General features: G+C 42.1%; 1 protein-coding gene across 3 annotated transcripts in view; it reads right to left on the bottom strand.

The window, feature by feature from the left end:
* The window catches only part of LOC131418749 (ral-GDS-related protein-like), a 393,378-nt gene that overhangs the window by 333,317 nt on the left and 34,980 nt on the right, over nucleotides 1-25,081 (bottom strand). The gene's annotated exons all lie outside the window — the stretch shown is intronic.

Here is a 25,081-nt window from a genome sequence, read left to right as displayed (position 1 = left end):
TGTTCTGAATGCCTGAATTGGGAATCTGTCTCAAAACTTTGTTAGGAATTATGTGATCCTTACTAGGTGGAAGTGATGGTGATGGGGCATGAAGTTATTTCTAGGAGTTGAAGACATAACCACTTTAGCTCAGTTCGGGGGATCTTTGAAAGTCCTATACAAACTTGTTCCTACATAGTAACTTGCCACTTGAAATCAGAAAGTGCTTGGTTACAGCAACGTGCTATATGTTCTGAATGTCCGAATTGGGAGTCTGTGTCAAAAATTTTTAGGAATTATGTGATTCTTACTAGCTGGAAGTAAGGCAGATGGGGCATGAAGTTATTTCTATGAGTTGGAGACATACCCAATTTAGCTCAGTTCTGGGGATCTTTGAAAGTCCTATACAAACTTATTCTTACTTAGTAACTTGCATCTTTGAATGAGAAATGTGCTTGCTTACAGCAATGTGTTATATGTTCTGAATGCCCGAATTGCGAATCTGTGTCAAAATTTGTTAGTAATTATGTGATCCTTACTAGCTGGAAGTAAGGGAGATGGGGCATGAAGTTATTTCTAGGAGTTGGAGACATACTCACTTTAGTTCAATTCTGGGAATCTTTGAAAGTCCTATACAAACTTGTTCCTAGATAGTAACTTGCAACTTTGAATGTGAAAGTGCTTGCTTACAGCAATGTGCTATATGTTCTGAATACCTGAATTGGGAATCTGTGTCGAAACTTTGTTAGGAATTATGTGATCCTTACTAGCTGGAAGTAAGGGAGATGGGGCATGAAGTTATTTCTAGGAGTTGTAGACATACCCACTTTAGCTCAGTTCTGGGGATCTTTGAAAGTCCTATACAAACTTGTCCTAGATAGTAACTTGCAAATTGGAATTAGAAAGTGCTTGCTTACAGCTACGAGGTATATGTTCTGAATGCCCGAATTGGGAATCTGTGTCAAAACTTTGATAGGAATTATGTGATCCTTATTAGCTGGAAATAAGGGAGATGGGGCATGAAGTTATTTGTAGGAGTTGGAGACATACCCACTTTAGCTCAGTTCTGGGGATCTTTGAAATTCCTATACAAACTTGTTCCTACATAGTATCTTACTACTTGGAATGAGAAAGTGCTTGCTTACAGCAACGTGCTATATGTTCTGAATCCCGAATTGGGAATCTGTCAAAACTTTGTTAGGAATTATGTGATCCTTACTAGCTGGAAGTAAGGGAGATGGGGCATGAAGTTATTTCTAGGATTTTGAGACATGCCCACTTTAGCTCAGTTCTGGGGATCTTTGAAAGTCCTATACAAACTTGTTTCTAGATTGTAACTTGCTAGTTGAAATGCGAAAGTGCTTGCTTACAGCAACGTGCTATATGTTCTGAATGCCCGAATTGGGAATCTGTGTCAAACTTTGTTAGGAAGTATGTGATCCTTACTAGCTGGAAGTAAGGGAGATGGGGCATGAAGTTATGTCTAGGAGTTGGAGACATACCCACTTTAGCTGAGTTCTGGGGATCTTTGAAAGTCCTATACAAACTTGTTCCTACATAGTAACTTGCAACTTGGAATGAGAAAGTGCTTGCTTAAAGCAACGTGCTATATGTTCTGAATACCCGAATTGAGAATCTGTGTCAAAACATTGATAGGAATTATGTGATCCTTACTAGCTGGAAGTAAGGGAGATGGATCATGAAGACATTTCTAGGAGTTGGAGACATACCCAGTTTACCTCTGTTTTGGGGATCTTTGAAAGTCCTATACAAACTTGTTCCTACATAGTAACTTGCAACTTGGAATGAGAAAGTGCTTGCTTACAGCAACGTGCTATATGTTCTGAATGTCCGAATTCGGAATCTGTGTCAAAACTTTGTTAGGAGTTAGGTGATCCTTACTAGCTAGAAGTAAGGGAGATGGGGCATTATGTTATTTCTAGGAGTTGGAGACATACCCACTTTTGCTCAGTTCTGGGAATCTTTGAAAGTCCTATACAAACTTGTTCCTATATAGTAACTTGCATCTTGGAATGAGAAAGTACTTGCTTAAAGCAACTTGCTATATGTTCTGAATGCCCGAATTGGGAATCGGTGTCAAATCTTTGTTAGGAATTATGTGATCCTTACTAGCTGAAAGTAAGGGAGATGGGGCATGAAGGTGTTTCTAGGAGTTGGAGACATACCCACTTTAGCTGAGTTCTGGAAATCTTTGAAAGTCCTATACAGACTTGTTCCTAGATAGTAACTTGCAACTTGGAAAAAGAAAGTGATTGCTTAAAGCAACGTGCTATTGTTCTGCATGTCCGAATTGGTAATCTGTGTCAAAACTTTGTTAGGAATTATGTGACCCTAACTATCTGGAAGTAAGGGAGATGGGGCATGAATATATTTGTATGAGTTGGAGGCATACCCCCTTTAGGTCAGTTCTGGGAATCTTTGAATGTCCTATACAAACTTGTTCCTAGATAGTAACTTGCAACTTGGAATGAGAAAGTGCTTGCTTCAAGCAACGTGCTATATGTTCTGAATGCCCGAATGGGGAATCTGTGTCAAAACTTTGTTTGGAATTATGTGATCCTTAGTAGACGGAAGTAAGGGAAGGGGCATTAAGTTATTTCTAGGAGTTGGAGACATACCCTCTTTAGCTCAGTTCTGGGGATCATTGAATGTCCTATACAAACTAGTTCCTAGATAGTAACTTGCAACTTGGAATGAGAAAGTGCTTGCTTAAAGCAACGTGCTATATGTTCTGAATGTGCGAATTGGGAATCTGTGTCAAAACTTTGTTTGGAATTATGTGATCCTTAGTAGATGGAAGTAAGGGAGATGGGGCATGAAGTTATTTCTAGGAGATAGAGACATACCCACTTTAGCTCAGTTCTGGCAATTATTGCACTTCCTGTGCAAACTTGTTTCTACACAGCAGCTTGCAACTTGGAATGAGTAAGTGCTTGCTCAAATCAACATACCATATGTTCTAAATGCCCGAATTGGGAGTCTGTGTCAAAACTTTTTTAGGAATTATGTGATCCTTAGTAGATGGAAGTAAGGGTATGGGCCATGAAGTTATTCCTAGGAGTTGGAGACACACCTACTTAAGCTCATTTCTGGGAATCTTTGCAAGGCCTATACCAACTTGTTGTTAGATAGCAACTTGCAACTTGGAATCAGAAAGTGCTTCTTCAAAGGAAAGTGCTATTTCTTCTCAATGCACCAAACATGAATCTCTTCCAAATCTTCTTTAGGATTTATGTGATCCTTAGTAGCTGGAAGTAAGGGAGATGGAGCAAGAAGTTATTTCCTGGAGTTGGAGTCATAGCAAGATTTTCTCAGCTGTGGGCATCTTTGCATGTCCTATACAACTTGCTAGACAGCAACTTGCAACTTGGAATCAGAATGTGTTTCTTCAAAGGAACTGGCTATTTCTTCTCGATGCCCAAAAAGGGAATCTGTGCCCAATCTGGTCAGGAAATGTGTGATCCTTACCAGATGGAAATAAGTGAGATGAGGCATGAAGTTATTTCCAGGAGATAGACACATACCCACTTTCGCTCAGTTCTGGCAATCATTGCAAGTCCTATATAAACTTGTTTCTACACAGCAGCTTGCAACTTGGAATGAGAAAGTGCTTGCTCAAAGCAACGTTCTATGTGTTCTGAATGCCAGAATTGGGAATCTGTGTCAGAATTTTTTTAGGAATTATGTGAACCTTTCTAGATGGAAGTAAGGGAGATAGGGCATGAAGTTATTTCTAGGAGTTGGAGACATACCCACTTAAGCTCAGTTCTGAGAATCTTTGCAAGTCCTATGCAAACTTGTTGCTAGACAGCAACTTGAAACTTGGAATCAGAAAGTGCTTCTTCAAAGGTACGTGCCATTTCTTCACAAAGCACCAAACATTAATCTGTGCCAAAACTTCTTTAGTAATTATGTGATCCTTACGAGATGGAAGTAAGGGAGACGGAGCATGAAGTTATTTCCAGGACTTGCAGTCATACCCAGTTTTTCTCAGCTGTGGGATTCTTTGCAAGTCTTATACAAACTTGTTACTAGACAACAACTTGCAACTTGGAATCTGAAAGTGTTTCTTCAAAGGAACTTGCGATTTCTTCTCAATGCCCAAAAAGGGAATCTTTGACAAACTTTTTTAGGAATTATGTCATCCCTACTAGATGGAAGTAAGGGAGATAGGGCATGAAGACATTTCTAGGAGTTGAAACATGCCCACTTTAGCTCATCTCTGGGAATTTTTGCAAGTCCTATACAAACTTGTGGCTAGACAACAATTGCAACTGTGAATCCGAAAGTGCTTCGTCAAAGGAACATGCTATATCTTCTCAAGGCACCAAACGTTAATCTCTAGCAAAACTTCTTTAGGAATTATGTCATCCTTACTAGCTGTACGTAAGGGAAATGGGGCATGCAGTTATTTCCGGACATAGAGACCTACTCACTGTAGCTAAGTTCTGGCAATCTTTGCCAGTGCTATACAAACTTTCTTCTACACAGCAGCTTACAACTTCGAATGAGAAAGTGCTTTCTCAAGGGAACGTGTTATTTCTTCTCAATGTCCTAATTGGGAATCTGTGTCAAACCTTTATTAAGAATTATATAAACCTTACTAGATGGAAGAAAGGGAGATGGGGCATGAAGTTATTTCTAGGAGTTGGATACAGACCCACGTTAGTCCAGCTCTGGGAATCTTTGCCAGTCCTATACAAGGTTGTTGCTAGAGATCAACTTGCTGCTTGGAATCAGAAACTGCTTCATCACTGGAACGTGCTTTTTCTTCTCAAGACACCAAGTATTAATCTCTCCCAAAACATCTTTAGGAATTATGTGATCCTTACACGATGGAAGTATTTGAGATGGACCATGATTTTATTTCCATGACTTGAAGTCATACCCAGTTTTTCTCAGCTGTGGGCATCTTTGCAAGTCCTATAGAACTTGTTGCTTGACAGCAACTTGCAACTTGGAATCAGAAAGTGTTTCTTCAAAGGAACGTGCTATTTCTTCTCAATGCCCAAAAAGGGAATCTGAGACAAAACTTATTTAGGAATTATGTGATCCTTATTAGCTGTAAGTAAAGGAAATGGGGCATGCAGTTATTTCTAGGAGATAGAGACATACTCACTTTAGCTCAGTTCTGGAAATCTTGGCAAGTCCTATGCAAACTTATTTCTACGCAGCATCTTACAACTTGGAATGAGAAAGTGCTTCCTCAAGGGAATGTGCTATTTCTTCTCAATGCCCTAATTGGAAATCTGTGTCAAACTTTTTTTAGGAATTATGTGATCCTTATGAGATGGACGTAAGAGACATGGGGCATGAAGTTATTTCCCGGACTTGGATTCTTACCCAGTGCTTGCTCAAAGGAACTTGCAATTTCTTCTCAATGCCCATTTGGGAATCTGTGACAAATCTTTTTTAGGAAATATGTGATCCTTACTAGATGGAAGTAAGGGAGATGGGCCATGAATTTATTTCTAGGAGTTGAAGACATACCCACTTATGCTCATCTCTGGGAATCTTTGCAAGTCCTATACAAACTTGTTGCTAGGCAGCAACTTGCAACTTGGAATCAGAAAGTGCTTCTTCAAAGGAATGTGCTATTTCTTCTCAAGGTACCAAACTTTAATCTGTCCCAAATCTTCTTTAGGAATTATGTGATCCTTACTAGGTGGAAGTAAGTGAGATGCGGCTTGAAATTCTTTCCAGGAATGGGTGCTATATATGGCTTGGCTTACCTCAACTCTGGATTGCCAGTCCTATAGTAACCTGTTGCCATACCTGCCCTGAGAAGCCATGATCAAGACACTGTCTTCTGAAAGGCATTTGAGATTCTTTCTCAAGGACCAAAAATGGCATCTTTTTCTTAACCTGGTTTACGTGTCTGATCATTACAAGATGGAAGGGAGAGAGTTCAGGCACAAAGCAATTTTTAGGAATGGATGTCACACCCAGTTTCGCTCAGCTCAAGGTATTACTGCCAGTCCTATACAAACATTTTGCCAGACAGCGACTTGGAACTTGAAGAAAGAAAGTGCCAACTCAAAGAAATGTGTAATTATTTCTGAAGTCCCAAAATGGTAGTCTGTGCCAAACTTGTTTAAGTATTATGTGAGCCTTATTAACTTGCACTAAGGGAGATGCGGCATGAATTTATTTCCAGGAATGGGTGCTATACATGGTTTGGCTCAGCTCCACTCTGGATTGTCAGTCCTCTACAAACCTGTTGCCAGAGCTGCCCTGAGAAGCCGGTATCAGAACATTGTCTTCTGAAAGACATGTGAGAATCCTTCTCAAGGGCCGTAAATGGCTTCATGTTCTAAACATCGTTTAGGTATGTGATCCTTATGAGATGGAAGGGAGAGGGATCAGGCACAAAATCATTTTCAGGAAAGGGTGTCATACCCAGTTTAACTCAGCTCTAGCTATGTTTTGCAGTCCTATACAAACTTGTTGCTAGACAGCGACTTGCAACTTGGAATCAGAATGTGCCTCCTCAAAGGAACGTGCAAATCCTTCTCAAGGCCCCAAAGAGCATTCTGAGCCAAATCTTGTTTAGGTACTATGTGATCCTTACTAGATTGAAGGAAGTGAGATGGGGCATCAAGTTATTTCCAGAAATGAGTGCTAGACATGTTTTGGCTTATGTCTACTCTAGATTTCCCGTCCTATACAAACCTGTTCCCAGACGTGACCTGACAAGCCTGATTCAGAACTCTGCCTTCTGAAAGTCATGTGAAAATCCTTCTCAAGGGCTGTAAATGCCATCATGTTCTAAACCTGGTTTCAGTGTATGATCTTTGCAAGATGGAAGGGAGAGGGATCTGGTACAAAGTTATTTTCTGGAGTGGGCATCATACCCAGTTTAGCTAAGCTCTAGGTATGATTGCCAGTCCTATGCAAACTTGTTGCTAGACAGCGACTTGGAACTTGGAATCAGATACTGCCTTCTCAAAGGAACGTGAGATTCTTTGTGAAGGCCCAAAACGTGAATCTGTACCAAAATTTGTTTAGGTATTATGAGATACTAGCTGGAAGGAAGGTAGATGGGGAATGAAGTTATTTCCAGGATTGTGTGCTAGACCTGGTTTGCCTCAGGTCCACTTTGGATTTCCAGTCCTATACAAACCTCTTCCCTGATCAGCACTGACAAGCCAGGATCAGAACACTGCCTTCTGAAAGGCATGTGAGAATCCTTCTCATGTGCCATATATGGCATCATGTTGTAAACCTGGTTTCACTGTGTGATCCTTACGAGATGTAACGGGGAGAGATCAGGCACAAAGTTATTTCCAGGAATGGGTGTCATACCAAGTTTAGATCACCACTGGTATGATTGCCCATCCTATACAAACTTGTTGCTAGACAGCGACTTGGAACTTGGAATGAGAATGTGCCTTCTCAAAGGAACGTGTGATTCCCTCTGAAGTCCCTAACTGGGAACCCGTTCCAAATGTTGTTCAGTTACTACTTGATCCTTACTAATTGGAAGGAAGAAGTGGCTGTGCAGGTGCCGTGCCCAGGTGAGGCTCACCCCGAGGCGGTCGTGAGGGTGGTGGGTGGAATTGGGATGGCGTGTGTGTTGGCACCAGCAGTGGCGACAGAGACTCAGAGATCAGGGATCTCTCTCTCTCTCTCTCTCTGTCTTTCTGTCTCTCTCTCTTTTTCTCTCTCAGGGACCTGAGGAGAGGAGGTTGGCATGCCCTGCCCACCTCACTTACCTCTCCCCTGGGCCCTTCTTTCTCAGGCCACTCCAGGAGCCCTGCGGGCTTGGATTCCACCCATCAGACCAAGGGTACATGCGCAGCCACCGGGACCTGTGGCGGGCCTCAAGAGTCCTCAGTTGAGGCCCCGCCGACTGCCAGGCTCTGACCGGGTGGGGCTCTCTTTCTTGCCTGCCAGATTCAGGTGAAGAAGGAATGCCGCCCTTCTTTACTTGGCTTCAGCTGTTGTCTCCCTCCATTCCCCCACTTCCACTCAACTGGCTGGCTGCTTCCCTTCTTTGGAAGCGGTGGTCTGCCCCTGGTGGCCAAAGGCAGACTGGGGTGGGAGGTCAAGGCTCTGTTTCAGCCAGCTGTTTTGTGCCAGGCCTCATTTCATCCTGGAAAGACAGAACCATAGCGTCACCCCAGGCCTGCACTTTTTGACTCCAACCAGGTGGAGGAAAGGCTCTGTGGAGTCCGAAGGGCTGAGACAGGCATATGGCAATGTAATGAGTGTGGCCCAAGCAGGCCTCAGGCCTAGGGACCCGAGCCCACACTGGGCACACCCTTCCAGCATCAGGTCCCAGCCTCTTCTCTGGAGTTGGGAAGGCCTGGCTTTCCTAGTGCCCAGGTTATGGCTCTGAGGAGAAATCCATGATGGAGGGCATGTGTAAGGTCCTCTGCCTGAGGGTGCAGGTGCAGTGCCCATGGCGACAGCAAGGCTGGCTCGGCTTGCCTGCTTTCTCCAAAGGAGGCTGGCCAACCAGCCAAAGCAGCCACCTGGTCCATGCCCCTTTTGAGTGGACAAGTTCTGGAGGAAAATGCTCTGGGGCCTGGCACCAAGATTCCTTGGATGTGTGCTGGGCCCCATCAGAGCAGGAAGCAGCCTGGCAACCAGTGTGCCAGACCTGAGATCTGGTCTCCCACACCTGCATCCCTGTCCAACCCAGACCTCTCGAGGGAGGACGATGGTCTTGGCAGTGGTGAGTGAGGTAGGACTGGCAGTAAGACTTTCCTGGGATGCTCCGGGAGAGGGGGCCAGGGGATGGCCTGCCCCTGGCCAGGACTGCGGGACTGACCCAGCTCAGGGCTGTCAGGGGCAGAGAGAGAATCACCCTCTGCCCCTTCCCTTTAGGTTCTTATGGCAGGCCAAATGCTTAACAAATCAGATTATCTGGAGAAAATAATACCAAGCTTAAGCACGTGTGTACATGGGGGAAACCAGGGAAACTGAGTCTCTAAACACAATGGCAGAGATTCTCCTCTTATATCCTATCTTCACCCAAAAACAAAGGAGGATTTTGGGGATGGGGTTTTGGGATTAGAGAGAGGCAGAAGATAATTATCATGGAGTGGGACATGTAAACAATTGTCTGAACCATTTCCCCTGCACTGGGTGCAGGTCCAGAAGGGACAGCATGGAGGTGACCAGGAACTGGCCTCTCTGTGGTGGGGCTGGCCCAAGACAGCAGTGGTGGTGGGTGGAAGTGGGATGGCATCTGAGTTGGTACCAGCCATGGTGACAGCGACTCAGAGATGAGGGATCTCTCTGTCTCTCTGTCTGTCTGTCTCTCTGTCTCTCTCTCGGGCACCTAAGGAGAGGAGGTTGGCATGTCCTGCCCACCTCGCCTACCTCTCCCATGAGCCTTTCTTTCTCTGGCTGCTCCGGGAGCCCTGCAGGCTTGGGTTCAAACTGTCAGGCCAAGGGCGCAAATATGGCTGCCGGGGCCTAGGGCAGGCATCGGGGGTCCTCAGTCAAGGCGCCGCCTGCCCTCCAGGCTCTGACAGACTGGGGTGCTCTCTTGCGCCCACCAGGTACAGGTGAATAAGGTGCACCAACGTTCTTGACTTGGCTTCAGGTGTTGTCTCCTTCCCATCCTCCGCTTCCACTCAGCTCGCAGGGTGCTTCCCTTCTTTGGAAGCAGTGGTCTGGCTCTGGTGGCCAAAGGCAGACTGGGGTGCCAGGCCAAGGTTTTGCCTCAGCCAGCTGCTTCGTCCCGGGCCTCATTTCTTCCTGGAAAGACAGAACCACAGCCTCACCCCACGCCTGAACTTTTCAACTCCAACCAGGTGGAGGAAATGCTCTGTGGAGTCAGAAAGGCCGAGACAGGCATAGGACAAAGCAGTGAGTGTGGCCCCAGCAGGCTACAGGCCTAGGGAGCCGGGGCCACACTAGACAAGCCCTTCTGATGACAGGTCCCAGCCTCTTCTCTGGAGTCAGCAAGGCCTGGCCTTCTTAATGCCCAGGCCACGGCTCTGGGGAGAAATCCATGATGGAGGGCACACATGAATCCCTGTGCCTGAGGGCCCAGGTGCCATACCCAGGGCAGACTGCAAGGCTGTCTCGGCTCGTCTGCTTTGTCCAAAGGAGTCTGGCCAACAAGCTGAACCAGCCACGTGTGCCAGGCCCCTTTCAAGGGGACAAGTTCTGGAGCAAAGAGCCCTGGGGCCTGCCGCCAAGTTTTCTGGGGCTTGTTCTGGGCCCCGTCAGAGGAAGAAGCAGCCTGGCAACCGGTGTGCCAGACCTGAGATCTGGCGCCCTACCACACCCGAGTTCCATTCCTGCCCAGGCCTCCCAAGGGAGGAAGACGGACTTGGCAGTGGCGAATGTGGTGGGGCTGGTGCTGAGCATTTCCTGGGATGCCCCAGGAGAGGGCGCCTGGGGATGGGCTACCCCTGGCCAGGTCTCAGGGACCAAGCCAGCTCAGGGCTGTCGGGAGCAGAGAGAGAATCCCCCTCCGCACTTTCCCTTAAGGTTCTTATGACTGGCCAAATCATTAACAAGTCAGGTTAGCTGGAGAAAATAGTACCAAGCTTAAGAACTTGTGTACATGGGAGAATCCCAGGAAACTGAATCTCTCAGCACAGTAGCAGAGATTGTCCTGTTGAATCCTATTTTCCACTAAAGACAAAGGAGGATGTTGGGGGTTAGGTTTTGGGATTTGAGAGGGGAAGAAGACAATTCCCATGGAGAGTGACATGTAAATGTTTCTCTGAACCCTTTGCCCAGCACTGGGGTCAGGTCCAGAAGGGCCAGAATGGAGAGAATCAGGAACCGGCCTCTCTGTGGTGGGGTTGGAATGGGTGAGGGCGTGGGGGTGGTGGGGGAAGTGGTATGGTATATGAGATGTCACCAGCGGTGGCGGCAGAGACTAATGGTCTGGGATTTCTCTCTCTCTATCTCTCTCTCTCTGTGTTTCTCTCTCTCTGTGTCTCTCTCTCTCTGTCTGTCTCAGGGACCTGACAAGAGGAGGGGGGCATGCCCTGCGCACCTTGCCTACCTCTCCCATGGGCCTTTCTTTCTCTGGCCCCTCCTGGGGCCCTGTGTGCTTGGGTTCAACCTGTCAGGCCAAGGGTGCATGCGTGGCCACTGGGGCCTATGGTGGGCCTTGGGGGTCCTTAGTGAAGGCTCCCCCCATCTGCGAGACTCTGACCAGCTTGGGCATTCCCTCATGCCTGCCAGGTGCAGGTGAAGAAGGTGCACAGCCATTCTTGACTTGGCTTCAGGTGTTGTCTCTCTCCCATCCCCCACTTCCACTCAGCTCGCAGGCTGCTTCCCTTCTTTGGAAGCGGTGGTCTGGCCCTGATGGCCAAAGGTGGACTGGGGTGCGAGGTCAAGGTTCTGCCTTGGCCAGCTGCTTCGACCCAGGCCTCATTTCTTCCTGGAAAGACAGAACCATGGCCTCACCCCACGCACGCACTTTTTGACTCCAACCAGATAGAGGAAAGGCTCTGTGGAGTCAGAAGGGCTGAGACAGGCATACAGCAAAGCAGTGAGTGTGGCCCCAGCAGGCTACAGGACTAGGGAGCCAGGTCCATGCTGGGGAATCCCTTCCAGCGACAGGTCCTAGTCTCTTCTCTTGAGTTGGCAAGGCCTGGCCTTCCTAGTGCCCAGGCCACAGCTCCAGGGAGAAATGCACGATGGAGGGCACCTGTGAGACCCTGTGTCTGAGGGCCCAGGTGCCACACCCAGGGCAGACTGCAACGCTGGCTTGGCTCGCCTGCTTTGTCCAAAGGAGGCTGGCCAACCAGCCGGACCAGCCGAACCAGCCACATTTGCCAGGCCCCTTTCAAGGGGACAAGTTCCGGAGCAAAGAGCCCTGGGGCCTGCCGCCAAGTTTTCTGGGGCGTGTGCTGGGCCCCGTCACAGGTGGAAGCAGTCTGGCAACCTGTGTGCCAGACATGAGATCTGGCAGTCTCCCACACCTGGGTCCCTGCCCCACCCATGCCTACCTTCATCGAGGGAGCACGACGGTCTTGGCAGTTGCGAGTGTAGGTAGTCATTAGAGACTTAACTTGGACTTGTAGTAAAAGAGCCTAACATAAGAACATTGGGCTTGGGCTCTGCCATTTGTAACCTGGGTAAGTTTCCTAGCCTGTGTACCCAGTCTCTTCATTTATAAATTGTGAGAAGAAAAACATCTACTACATCTGGATATTTTGAGTGTTATGTGCGTTAATGTATGTTCAAGCGCAGAATTAACATTCAGAGTGTAGTCCCTGGCTCAGAAGAACTGTTTGATGCTATTATCATAATTATCATTATTTCACGTCCTTATCATCCTCGTGAGTTGCCTGTAAAACCAACCATTATCCACAGTGTCAACAGTTTTCTTCCTGGTCCCTGCTTAAAGGCCTGCAGTTGGTGCCTCGTGCTCTTAATCTCCTGTTTTTATCCCAGTCCTTGTAGGGATACATTTATTCCTTTCTTCTTTGCACTAAGGTGCTGAATTGGGGGCCCACACCCAACCCTGCATGTTCTTTTAATATCCGATGCTTTTGAAACACTTATTACTGTTTACCTGGTGGATTATACTCCCTCACATGAACAACGTACAGAAGATAGGATGTAGGAATCGTTACATGTAGGACTCTGAGTTTATCATAACACAGATTACAGTTGATCAAGGACCAAAGTAGTGTTCCTTAATGCAAAAATCTTCAGAGATGAGTGTGTTCTAATGTGACACCACCTGAAAATAAAACAAGCACATAAAAGCATAAGTAGTTTTAAAAGGAAAAGCACACAACTAAAAGAATTGATCCCATTAAATACACTATTCTATTTGTTTATGTATCAAATTATTGATAGGAAATAGCCAGGTGTAGAGATAGTAGAATTGAAGAATTTCATAGAGAATTATTTAACAATTGTTCATATCTTGTGTTTTACATCTTTGATTAGGGTAATATTTTCACCTTTTCCTTTCCTGGTGTCTCTATCTTTCTCAACTTTTCCAAGAGATATATTTATATTATCCTCTAAAATTTTAGAGAAATTTTTAAAAAGTTCTGAAACATTTTAATTTGTATTAAATTAATGTTGTTGATTTTGTATATTGGAATAGCACTAGATTGCAAGTTAATTAGTGATAATTCGAGATTTAGTTTGGTAAAAGATGGTAGTTGGAATTAATACCAGGATGTTTGTAACCTAGTTTTTCTTCATTATTTGATGTAGTTTTCAAAGTGCCAGAGCTGGTCATTTTTAATATAATAAAGAGTCTCATTTTAAAATATGTGTTCCTGGAGAGGGTGATGGAAGTAAGTAGAAAATAATTTACTGTAGTGACTTGTTTTTCTCTAATGGATCTGTTATAAACCCAACAGCCATATAGCATTCTTTTGTCCAAATGACCTGATGGCACATAAATTTTCTTGCTGTGAATCGAGCAATCTGGGATCACACTATCTTCTCCCTCTTAGTCAGGCTTTCAGTTGTAACAGTGACATTGTCAATAATATAGTGACAAATTTGCACACAGTCTAATATTTACTAAAATATATATATATCAATTGCAAACTTTGATAACATAATTGTTAAGTAAGGAACTATTTGCAGTGCACTTAAGAACTGATTGCTACACATTACTGTGTAGTGACATCATGGTTAAAACCATTCTTTGCAACATGTGGCCCATTTCAATTTTATTTTAAAGGAAAAGGTTCAATAATCTTTCTCTTTTTGAAGAAGAAAGAATTGCATTTCCATCTTAGAAAATTGAGAACTTGTTTTTTGCCTTCGTTTTTCTCTTCAGCTCTTTATATTGCTTATTAATTCACATGTCCAGTTACTTCAGATTCATGGTGCTACCTCCTCTGCCTTTTTCATGGCTCTCACTTTAATTTTTTCATAATCCCGTCTGTGAGAGAGGTTTCTCTCCACCTTCATATATCAAGGAAGGAACTGACCCTCCTTTATGTGAACTTGGAGACAGAGGCCAAAGTGAAGCCTCAGTGCCCCTCCCCACCAGTGAGCGGCAGAAGGGCTGCAGATTCCTGTGAATCTTTTTCTCCCCTCCTGGCTCTCTACATAGTTGGCATTGTCTCCATGGAGGAGCCCAGCTTGTTACAATGGAATTTTTGAAGTCTATAGGAGCTGGCTGAAGGATGAGACTGGCTAGAAAGGACACCAACAAGCAGTGAGTTCCTAAAGTTGGTGGCAGAAACATTAAGAAGAAGAAAACCTTTGCATTTATCTTCTTTTGTCTTTATCTTCTCGCTCTTTGTTTTCCTTTACTTATATGGTACAAACCCTGTCCACCCCCCATGGCGGTTTTTTTTTCCCTCAAATCCCCAGTACTTAGCTGTATATCTTGGTTGTGGTTCAACCCCTGGTGGTTCTTTTTCCTAGAGTCCCCTTGCATTTTATACATATCTCTTTAGTTCAAATTATTTCTGTAATGTAATTTATCTGTTTATACATATCTGTCTTCCTTGCAGACCCCCAACATTTCAAGACCTTTGGGCACATAGTATATACTTAAGTATTTGAGTGAATCAATGAAGATCTTTTGTGGAATAAGATCTAAATAAATAAAATACCTACCCAGCACACGAATGCAAGCATTTGAGAGAGAGTTTTGTGTCTGCTGAAGCAGGCTGTGGACAAGTTTAGGGGCTCAATGCCAAGGTTACTCAATAGATTTAGATAAAATGAAAGAGATAATTAACTTCAGTTTTAAAATTCATGGAGAACAGGAGCAGGATATCTAGGTGTGACTCAGGACTTGATCATTCTTGTTGCATCTTTGAAAAATCCAGTGCTTTATCTTTCTATGAACATGTGACTGGCCAAGAGAGTGAACAGAGGACTGGCTTTTAGAAAGGCTATTTTGTCACAGGAAATCCTGGAGGAAAATATATGGAAGGAGAGCTGGTAGAAACATGGCAGAAACTTTTTGTGTAGAAACCCTAAAAATTGTGTTTACATGCTGGCTGAAAGAATTGTAATCCAACTTTTCTCCAATATAGATTTGAGCAGCTTTTAAATATCTAGGTATACAAAAGGATTACAATGGAAAATAGATCAAACCTAAAGGAATTTAGGATGGAACAATGAAATGAAGCTGAAATAAGCCAGTGCACTGAAATGTGTTTCAGAAGGACCTGCAGTTTTTTTTTTTTAATGTTTTAATTTTTTTTGTGTGTGTGTGTGTGAGGAAGATCAACCCTGAGCTAAAATCCATACCTCTCCTCCTTTTTTTGCTGAGGAAGACTGGCCCTGAGCTAACATCCGTCACCAATCCTCTTCCTTTTTTTCCGCCAAAGCCTCAGCAGATAGTTGTATGTCATAGTTGCACATCTTTCTAGTTGCTTTATGTGGGATGCAGCCTCAGCTTGGCCAGAGAAGCAGTTCGTCGGTGCGTGCCTGGGATCCGAACCCAGGCTGACAGTAGCAGAGCTTGGGCACTTAACCACTAAGCCATGGGGCTGGCCCGAGGACCTGCAGTTTTTAAAAGTAGTTGGAAATGTATCCCTCAGGTTTAAAGTAGAAAGGGAAATGGGAACAATTCTCTATCATCTCATGTCCATGAGATTAAAAGCAACAGTCTCTCAGAGAAGCAAAACTTTTCTGGCCTCTAATGTCCCAAAAAAGTGTTTTGAATGGTGCCTAATGAAAGAGATTCTGTGTGACGTAATGCAAATACAGTGTCATCAGCTCATTTTCAAGTTTAGTTCAAACACTTTAGGACACGTTCGGTTGAGGCAATGCAGAATTCTATAAGGGGCCAAGGAAGAGGCTGACAGCATTCCCTCTCTCAGCTTCTCACTTGAAGGGAGAAAATGTTCTTGAACAGAATGACCATGTCTCCTAAAGATAATGCTCCATCTTCAATTTTTCTTTTTGTAAACTCAGCCCACATTTCCCCTTACATATGCAAGCTAAAGCCTGAGTGTAGACATCCTTTGTTGGCAATGAGGAGCAGATCCATGCTGTTAAATGATCAAATAGGCAGAACATACGGTTGGGCCCTTTCAGGAAAATTACAGGTTCAACCCCACCTTCATTGGTGGAGGACATGGTATACCAGAATTAAAATATCTACCATTTATTATGTAGTTAATCATAAATCATGTTATTTAAATGAAATTTAATGAATTCTTCTTCTATTAAGTTGACTAGACTTTAGTCAACCTGATGTATAATTTCATATAGGTGCATTTTTACTTAAAATGTAAAACTCTTTAGAGACAGCTTCATTCAGTTTTAGAGGTGTATTTTGTATATTTTGGTGTGATTTTATTTATTTTCCTTCATAGCAGAGAGGCACATCCTAGTCTTTTTCTTGCTGCCCTCTCTCTACAAGATAAAACTCATCCAAGTTTATTTTGTTTTTTAAGGCATAGGCTTACTTTGTGATGATACAGAGATCATTTCTGAAACATATTTGGAACTGTGGGGAGCCCAGAATTTTAGATTATGCTCAGAATTTTGTGATGTAACTTCAAAAAAAATGGAACATTTAAAGTTTTGCCAGGAAAGTTTTCTCCTACTTTGCTTCACAGTAATTAAAAAAAAAAAACTGTTTAGTTTCTTAATTCTTCAGAAGGGTGAGTGAAGGATTTGGCAGGTTTAAATGTACCCTTGAGAGAGCTCTCTCTGAGTTACTCTTTCAAAGCAACCATCCCAGTTGATGAATATTTAATGGGGACTCTGTCAGTCCCAGAGATGAGAGAGGCAGTTCCTGAAGCTCCAGCAGGTACTGGGAGAGGAGAGCACTGATAAGCAGTGCCATCAGAGCTTGGATGAAGCGTGGTCATTCTCAAGATGTTGGAACTGAGTGGAGTTCTCAAATGCAGCCCAGGGACTCTAGACCTGAGCCCTGTTCAGAAGCCAGTTGAGTTGTCATTTGCTCTGAGCATGGTGTTGTCGGGGAAGAGGGAGGAGCCCCCTCTTCCCTTTTCCTTAAGGTTCTTCTGGCTGGCCAAATAATTAAAAGACAGGTTAGCAGGAGAAAATAATACCAAGTATAATAACATGTATACATGGGAGAAACCAGGGAAACTGAGTTTCTCAACACAATGGCAGCGATTCTCATCTTAAATACCATCTTCAGCTAAAGACAAAGGAGGATGTTGGTGTAGGTAGTGTTTTCGGATTTCAGAGGGGAAGAATGCAATTCACAAGGAAAGGGCAATGTAAATATTTGTCAGAAAATTCTTTACAGGGCTGCCTATAGAGAATGTGGTTAGAGAGACAGAAATCACAGTAATCAAGAGTATATAAGGCCGGCCCCGTGGCTTAGCGGTTAAGTGCATGCACTTCGCTACTGGCGGCCCAGGTTCAGAACCCAGGTGCGCACCGATGCACCGCTTGTCCAGCCATGCTGTGGCCGCGTCCCACATACAGCAACTAGAAGGATGTGCAACTATGACATATAACTATCTACTGAGGCTTTGGGGAAAAAAAGGAGGAAGATTGACAATAGATGTTAGCTCAGAGCCGGTCTTCCTCAGCAAAAAGAGGAGGATTAACATGGATGTTAGCTCAGGGCTGATCTTCCTCACACACACAAAAAAAGTATGTACATTTAAGACCTCTCCTTCTGTACTGATAAGAGTTTCCAGAGACAAGGCCATACTCCCCCTTCCCAGTACATGGAGGGAGATACCTTTACAAATGTAAATATTTGGTAAACAGAACATTGAAAAGAATGGCCTTATTGAGGACCCTGCCAGGCTGTCCATACCCAGAGTTAAATTCCCTTAGGCAGTTAGTGGGGAAGGTCAAATGTCCGCCAGAGAAAATAATCAAAGTAACGTGATATATTTCAGGGTGGTCAATTTTGATTTCCCACAGTGTGTTCTCTCTGCTCGTGCCCCTTTTTGCCATTTCTCATGCTTCCCCTAACTCTTTCTCTTTCCTACACCTTCTTTCTTCTTTTTTCTCTCTTTCTTACTTTTACTCTATATTATATTCCTTCTCCTTATCATTTTTTTCTTCTTCTCTCATTGTTCTCATTCATTTTCTTTTTATTTTGTAGTACAGTTACTCTGTACATCACTTTCATCTTAAAATCTTGACCCTCTACAACTCCTATACTTCAGCTAGCTATTTTGAAGAGAGTATTTTGATAAATTTCTCTTAGATGTTATAACATGCTGATTCAGGGAAATAAAAACTATCACGAAAGGGATGGGGATGGAGAATGAATTCAGTTCAGGTAGTCATGAAATAAGACAGAGGGAAACTGAGAGCTTAGGTGTGGGTGTTCAAAATATTTCCTGATACATCTTTGTAGTTCATTGGTGTGGTAAACTGCACACAGTCTTATTTACTGTTGGAGCCCAGAAGTTTGCTCCTCTGGGCAAGTCAGCATGTCTTGGCCTATAGAAAAGACTCTAGGAAACACTGCCTGCATTTCTAATGTAAAGAGCTGTTCGTGTTCCACCAGGAGACCCTTTGGGCTCTTCCCTGCACTATCTGAATAGAAACAGAGGAAGAGAAGCTTTTCTCAATCTGCACAAAGCCGGGACCCTATCTTGAGTTTGAGAGGATTTGCATGTGACTGAAAACACAAGTGTTCCAGAGTTTGGATTTGCTTTAATAGGATCTATTGGCTGGCTTTGATGTTAAAGGTCTTTATTCAAAATTGACTACCTCTAGTGCTAAGTTCAGAGTGGAGATTTGTCAGTATAAGAGAGAAGAATCCCTTTTTGATTAACTCAGTGAAATATAGTATTTGGGAAAATGGTTATATTTGAAGGCCACTTGTTAATATTCTGTTGCCACAGTGACATCTGTTGGTAAGTGACTACTTCATGTTATTCTTAATCATTTCTGTTTGAAAGACACACCTTGAGCTTGATAAATAAATGGCAAGCAATAGGATATATTGGAGTATATGAGGAAGCCATTTGGGGTAAAGCTAATTCGGCCTGAATTTGTTTTTCCAAAAAGGCCTGTGGCCTGCATTGTGTAACTGCTTTGCCATGTCCCAAAGAGAAGAGTAAATGCCTTTAAGATAAGGATGCAACTTCCCTGCCACTGGCATTGCCTTAAGGATAAGCATTTCTCCCTAATCTAGGATTTGATTGCTGCAGTCATCCTGTGACCACCCAGCTCCAGACAACAGACCTGACACCAGCCAAGCCCATCGAGACAGCAGACCTGCTCCCCGCTGTGTCCATCTATATCTATTCTGGCAGGGCAACCTGGCAGGGCGGATCTTCTTATAGTAAAAGAGACATTGCAATCATATGTGATACTTTCTCTTTGACAGTATGTAACTGCTCTGTACACCCCACTTCTTTGTTGCCCTTCCTTCCTTAGAGAAGGAAGGCCCCGGGCCACGGTCCTCAAAAGTTGGCTCATAATAAACTCACCCCAATTTTGATTTATAGTTTGATTATGGATTATTTACATCGACAAGCTGACATGCAGGAAGTAGTAAAGGCACAGTGGTATCTGTGTTGCCAGATATAAAATCTTTCCTCCCTCTTTCCCTTCCCAGGATGCCCACTCTTCATGGTTTCACCTACTTCCATGCTGTGCTCATTCTTCTGATTACTCCTTTCATTCCCTCCTACAATTACTCAACAAATATTTAAACACCTACTCTATGCCAGGCTTGGGATACACTAAGGAAAAAATTTTCTACAAAATCTCTGTCTTCACAGAGTTTGTTTTTGTTGGGTAAGAGAGATAATGGCTAAGTAGGCAGACAAGTGAATTACATAGTCTATCATGTGATGATCTGTTTCATGAAGAAGGTAAGTGACAGGCAATGGGGAGAGCTAGGGAATGAGTGGGTTGCTACTTTAGAGAGCCCAGGGAGGCTGGAGCAAGGCCCAGAGGGAAGAGACAGGGCAGGAGGACATGCAGATGTCCCAGGGCTGCAGAGATGCTGTGGAGGGACTGTGACTCGGATGTCAGTGGGCAGCAAGAAGCCAGTGTGGCTGGAGCACAGTGAGCAAGAGCAGAAATGCAGAGAAGGTTTGAGATGTCAGGGAGGGTGAGCAGATGAAAGAAGGCCCCTGGGCCCATCAAAATTGTGCTGTAAGTGAAATGAAAACTTTCAATGTCATTTAACTATACGTTATACAATTTAGGTAGTAAATACCTTTTGTTTTTCTATAGCCTTGTCACGTACATCAACTAAAATGTTGCTAAATTGGGAATGTCTAAATTATCCCCAGGAGTGACTGCTGTATCTTGTCAGGTGTCTGGTCTGCACAGCAGTCGGAGGTGGGAGTGACGTGACAGTCAGGAGATGAAGTCTAGTCTTCAGGTTGCCACCAACTGCTTGTGTTATGTCTCATCTGTAAAACGTGGAGGATGGAAAAGACGAGTGGTTTTCAGACTCCGATCCATGGAGCACTGGGGATTCCTGAAGGCTTTTTGTTTTTCTTCTTATGTTTGTAAACATCGCTGCAAGCTTCACGTAGAAGAAAGTGTCCCCTAGCTTTAAAAAGATTCCTAGACTTGGTTATCCCTCAGGTTTTCCAGTATGAAGAATTTGCAGTCTCACAGACTCCTAAAGGACAGACTAAAGGAGCACAATCCCTTTCTCCCGAATGTCTCTGGTGACAGTGCTCATCATCTCTCATTCAAACCAGAAGGTGATTTGTCAATAGTGAGATGTGGCATTTGAGACCCCATCCTTCAAGATGGCTGAGTTGTCATCTATCATTGTACAGACTTACGATAAGTGAATAATATAAAAAGTGAATGTCTCAGCAGGTACTTTCTGGCACAAAATAGAAACTAGGAATTGAGAAAAGTAATTATGATTGATGTCTGTCAATAAGGGCATAGGGCTATTCTAATTCCAAAAGTAATTAACGGCATGAGTGTTAGTCACTGTACATATTAAATATATTGAAAAGCAGTCATGTTCTCATAACACAGAAGTATAACTGGAAGATAAACTGGATGTTTTTGGTACTTATAGCTAAAGATATATTTTATTTAGTTCTATTTTCTGATTGAGAAAATGAGAAAATTTATTTTTTAGTATACTGACTATCTTCTTCCTTTCCAACATAGAATCTCAATCTGCTATTTTGGAAACTCCGAAAAAAATGTTCAGATGTTGTTCAACAAGTAAGAAGATCTTGTTAGGATGTGGAATCCTTTTCTCTCTTATTTGTCATAAAATTGTGACAAACTCTGATTTATCTTCCTGTCTGCCCAGCTGGCTAGGCCACCTTGTTTCTCTAAGCCTGCAGGGGAATCCAATCAGGTGGAAGGGGATGTTTTCTTCCACTTAGACTTTGCAGAGGAAATCAACCTTGAAGTGGAACTGAGCACATGCTTTTCAGAAGCTGCATCATTCTCTACCCAGCCAGAACATTGGACCTGACAACAACTGGATCCAGCAGAAAACTGGCCACTCTAGGAGATGTCATGTGGAAATGTGCTTGGTTGGACTAATAATGACAAGGATATGATTTTTAACAAAATCTCTCAGACCTTTCCTAAAATCAAATAATATTCTTAAGTTGCTTTAGTAGATGAAACATTAGTTAGTGTCTTTTTAATTTTCACAGCTTTTTTTTCTGTTACTAAAGAAGCCACATTTTATGTCTTTTTTTCTTGTACCAAAATGGACTCACTATTAAAAAAAGGAAACCTGCAAGAAAGGAAACACTCATATGGGATAGAAATTGTGGATAGCAGTTGCTACTTTTTATATAAAACTATCTGTTTAATTTATTTATACTTTCTCCCAACTCGGCTTTTGAAAATAACTTAGTATTAGAAATTACCAGTAAGAAGAGGGTGTGCTCTCTTGAGTGTGGTCCAGTAGAAGTCAGGCGACTGAGACATGAGTTCTAGGCCCAGGTCTGTTTCTGGGTAGTGTGTGAAAATGTACTTAGGCTCTCTGGAATGTAGTATTCCTTTCTGTAAAATTAAAGAATTTGATGATTTTTGAAAACTTTTCCAAATATTAAATGACTTCTCTTTTAAAAAGAAGCAGACATATCCTCCTTAAACTTAAAAATTATCAAAAATGTTTTGTGACCTTTCACTTGTCAAGAACAACTGATGTCCCTTTAATTATATTTATTGAAAATAAAGATCATAAAAGTATAAATTTAGTAATCTAATAAATGAATTAGCATAAAAATGATCCAGGAAAAAATTTATGATCTATCAAGATACTACATTATGAAAGTATTACTGCTTATTACAGTATATAAAATTATGACACTAAAATAGCAGGTTTTTCCAGTTTGTAAGTTTATATTGTTACTCACATATCACTATTAACCCTATTATGTTTTACAAGTAATAAAATATCTTGAAAGGAAAAAACAATAAACCAGCAGCCCTGCATTTCACATGAAAGTTGTGCTCCCCTGGAGGGAAAATGAGGATACAACATTGGTCGAGTACTTCATTTTGTAATCCATTGGTGCCTCTCAAAACTATAGCTATTATTGTAAGAGTAAAGATACTCTTAAGAATAGTGCCACAAAACAGGTTTTCCCAGCTTCTTTTTGTCAAAGCTGAGACCTACATCAGGCTGGGGCACTTGAAGAGGCATGGTGGACTCAGCTGAGGGTTACTTAATTACTGTGAGATGATTAGCAAATAGCGAATAAGATGGAGAAAGATTAAAAAGAGGTAAAGGGAAACAAAGCTGGAAATAAGAATAATAGTGCCTTCAAAATATCCTCTCATTATTTTTATAGCTTTTTTTTTTTTTTTTTGAGGCATGACTAGGATAGTATGTTAGATTTTTCTGAATCCTTATCTCCAGGGCATATATTACTGAGTTCTTCATTATATATGAAAATGCCAAAGAAAATCTGGACAAAAGTATTCTATATTATCAACAAGGACAAAACATGTACAACATGTTAATTTATTATTATTATATTATTTATTATATTTTATATAATTTATATATATAATTATATAATTTTATATTTATTATTATATATTAAGATTCCAGCTGTAATAGTCAAGATATATATTCACGTGTGTAAAATTGTGATGATTTTCTATTTTTCTCGGGCTATGAACCGTGGTAAAATATACAGTAATAAGCAGAAAACCTGATGAACTAGGTGATTTAAAACACCTGATATTACAGCTTGGCCATTCGAGGGTGAAATGGATGAATTTAAATTTCACAGCTTCTCCTTTCTTTGTAGCCAGTGAAGTGTCTGGAAGACAGAAAACACATAAAACTAATTGAGAGTTAACAGTATTTGGAAGCAGTTGAGGTTAAGCACTCGACAATGATGTTCCTTACTTCTGGAGCTATTGACTCTTTGTTATGAGTTTATTGTATAGGCGGGTTCTCTTCTTAGATGATTTGTGTATGTGTCATAGAAGAGAGACAAAGAAGGAGAATTAACTGTCAATCTACTGTGCACCGGTTCCTTTATTGCATTATCTCATGCAATTCTTACAGTAATCTTTTAAAGTAACTATTATAATTCATATTTAACTGATAAAGAAAACCATGTTTACAAAATTGATCAAGGATAAGAGGGAAGATCTGAACATCAGTCTGTTGGGTTTTATGCCTCATATTCTCTCCACCGTGATAAAAATGGTACTTCAACATGGGTACTCACCGTCTGGCTATTTAATACCAGGTCCTGCCAACAGCATTGGATGAGATGAGATGAGAAGTTTATTTCCAAAGTTATTCTACTATATTTAAACTATATTATTTATGAGTCAGATGTCAAGACATGTTTTAGAGGCAGAGAGAGCAACTGATTAGTTCACCTACACATTTTTCAGGTTCATTATAACTTTCGTGTGCCACCTTGTGTCAACTTTACCAACTTTAGTGCTTCACTGTTCTTCTTTAAAAAACTCACAATTTCACTTTTCTTGTAAAGCACCTTGCTGTTTTCTTCTTAGTCACTAGATGGCAGTTCTGTATGTCTGTAAATTACCACTGCAGCAGGAAACGAGAGGTCTTAAGCCAGTTTACTCTGTACAAATGATGGCCATAGGAGGATTTCTGGTCCATCAAGGCTGCCTGTGTTTTTCCGTGGCCGTAACGGGGATGTCTAGGACAGCTTAGTCAGAGGCACGAAGCAGAGTCAGAAAGCATCCTCTAAGTTCTTCTTCAGATGTGCGTTCAGTCACCTGCCCTCTCACCTGAGTACAATGGAGTTTGTTGAATGTGTTCTGACTCTTACTCTCTCTGTAGTTAATAAGTCTGGGAGCTCCATAGCCCTAGAAAAAACACATGACTCATAAAGAATTTTCTCAACTAAACGGAGTTGAGGGTTGTGGTGTTGCCGGAGAGTTTGATGCTTAAAGAAAATACAGCTGGTGCTCATGAGGAAGAAAGAGGGTCACCTACTCCTGGAGGGCTTTTATTGATGCTCCTATAGAATGAGCAAGTTTAAAATAAAACCACATTGCTTAAACCTCACTAACTGATTGTTTTATTTTCAAATAATGTGCTCTGAAAATCTGCTATGTCTAAAAAACTATTTCATAAAACTGACACAATTCTGTTTTTTATTCTCTGGTATTTGAAATACTATTAAAACTGTAACTCCTTTAACATTCTACAATATACAAACAGGCAAATATCAATTATATTCTCTAAAAATGTTTGCTCCCATGCTAAATATTAATATATGGTAGCAAAACTGGTTACCACCCAGTTTTTAACTAATTTTTTGCTTTTGAAATTACATATAAAATTTGTGTTTTGAAGTATTTTCCTAAAACTCAACATCTTTCTGACATAAGTGGACTAGTTGAGAGGTAACTAGAATGAAATTTGATCTTTAAAACTCTAGCTTTATGTAAGAATTGATAATATCAGGCAGTTGAAAGTTGAGTCTCTCCACATTATATTTATTAATTGTGAATAGCCACATCTATTACCAAGTGCTGAATAATAAAAAGAAATTAAACAATATCAGCACTCTTACCCCACATGTGGTACAGTTTATATGCAAATAAATTCTCAAAGGTCAGAGAAATGCTTATGATTTCAGATAACTGGTAATATACTTGCTCATTCCAGTTTTAACCTCATTTGAAATTGACTTAAAATTCTTCTCTTAGGATCCTGGTCTAATCAGTGCCCCCTGCTCCCCTCAATGCCTCATTTGATTGCAAAGTTATCTGAAGAATTTAATATTCTTTTCCATTTGTTCTCTTTAAA

This window comes from Diceros bicornis, chromosome 19 (assembly GCF_020826845.1).
Source record: "Diceros bicornis minor isolate mBicDic1 chromosome 19, mDicBic1.mat.cur, whole genome shotgun sequence".
Taxonomy (NCBI): domain Eukaryota; kingdom Metazoa; phylum Chordata; class Mammalia; order Perissodactyla; family Rhinocerotidae; genus Diceros; species Diceros bicornis.
The sequence above is the reverse complement of the archived record's forward strand: the minus strand, read 5'-3'. Positions and strand labels throughout refer to the sequence as shown.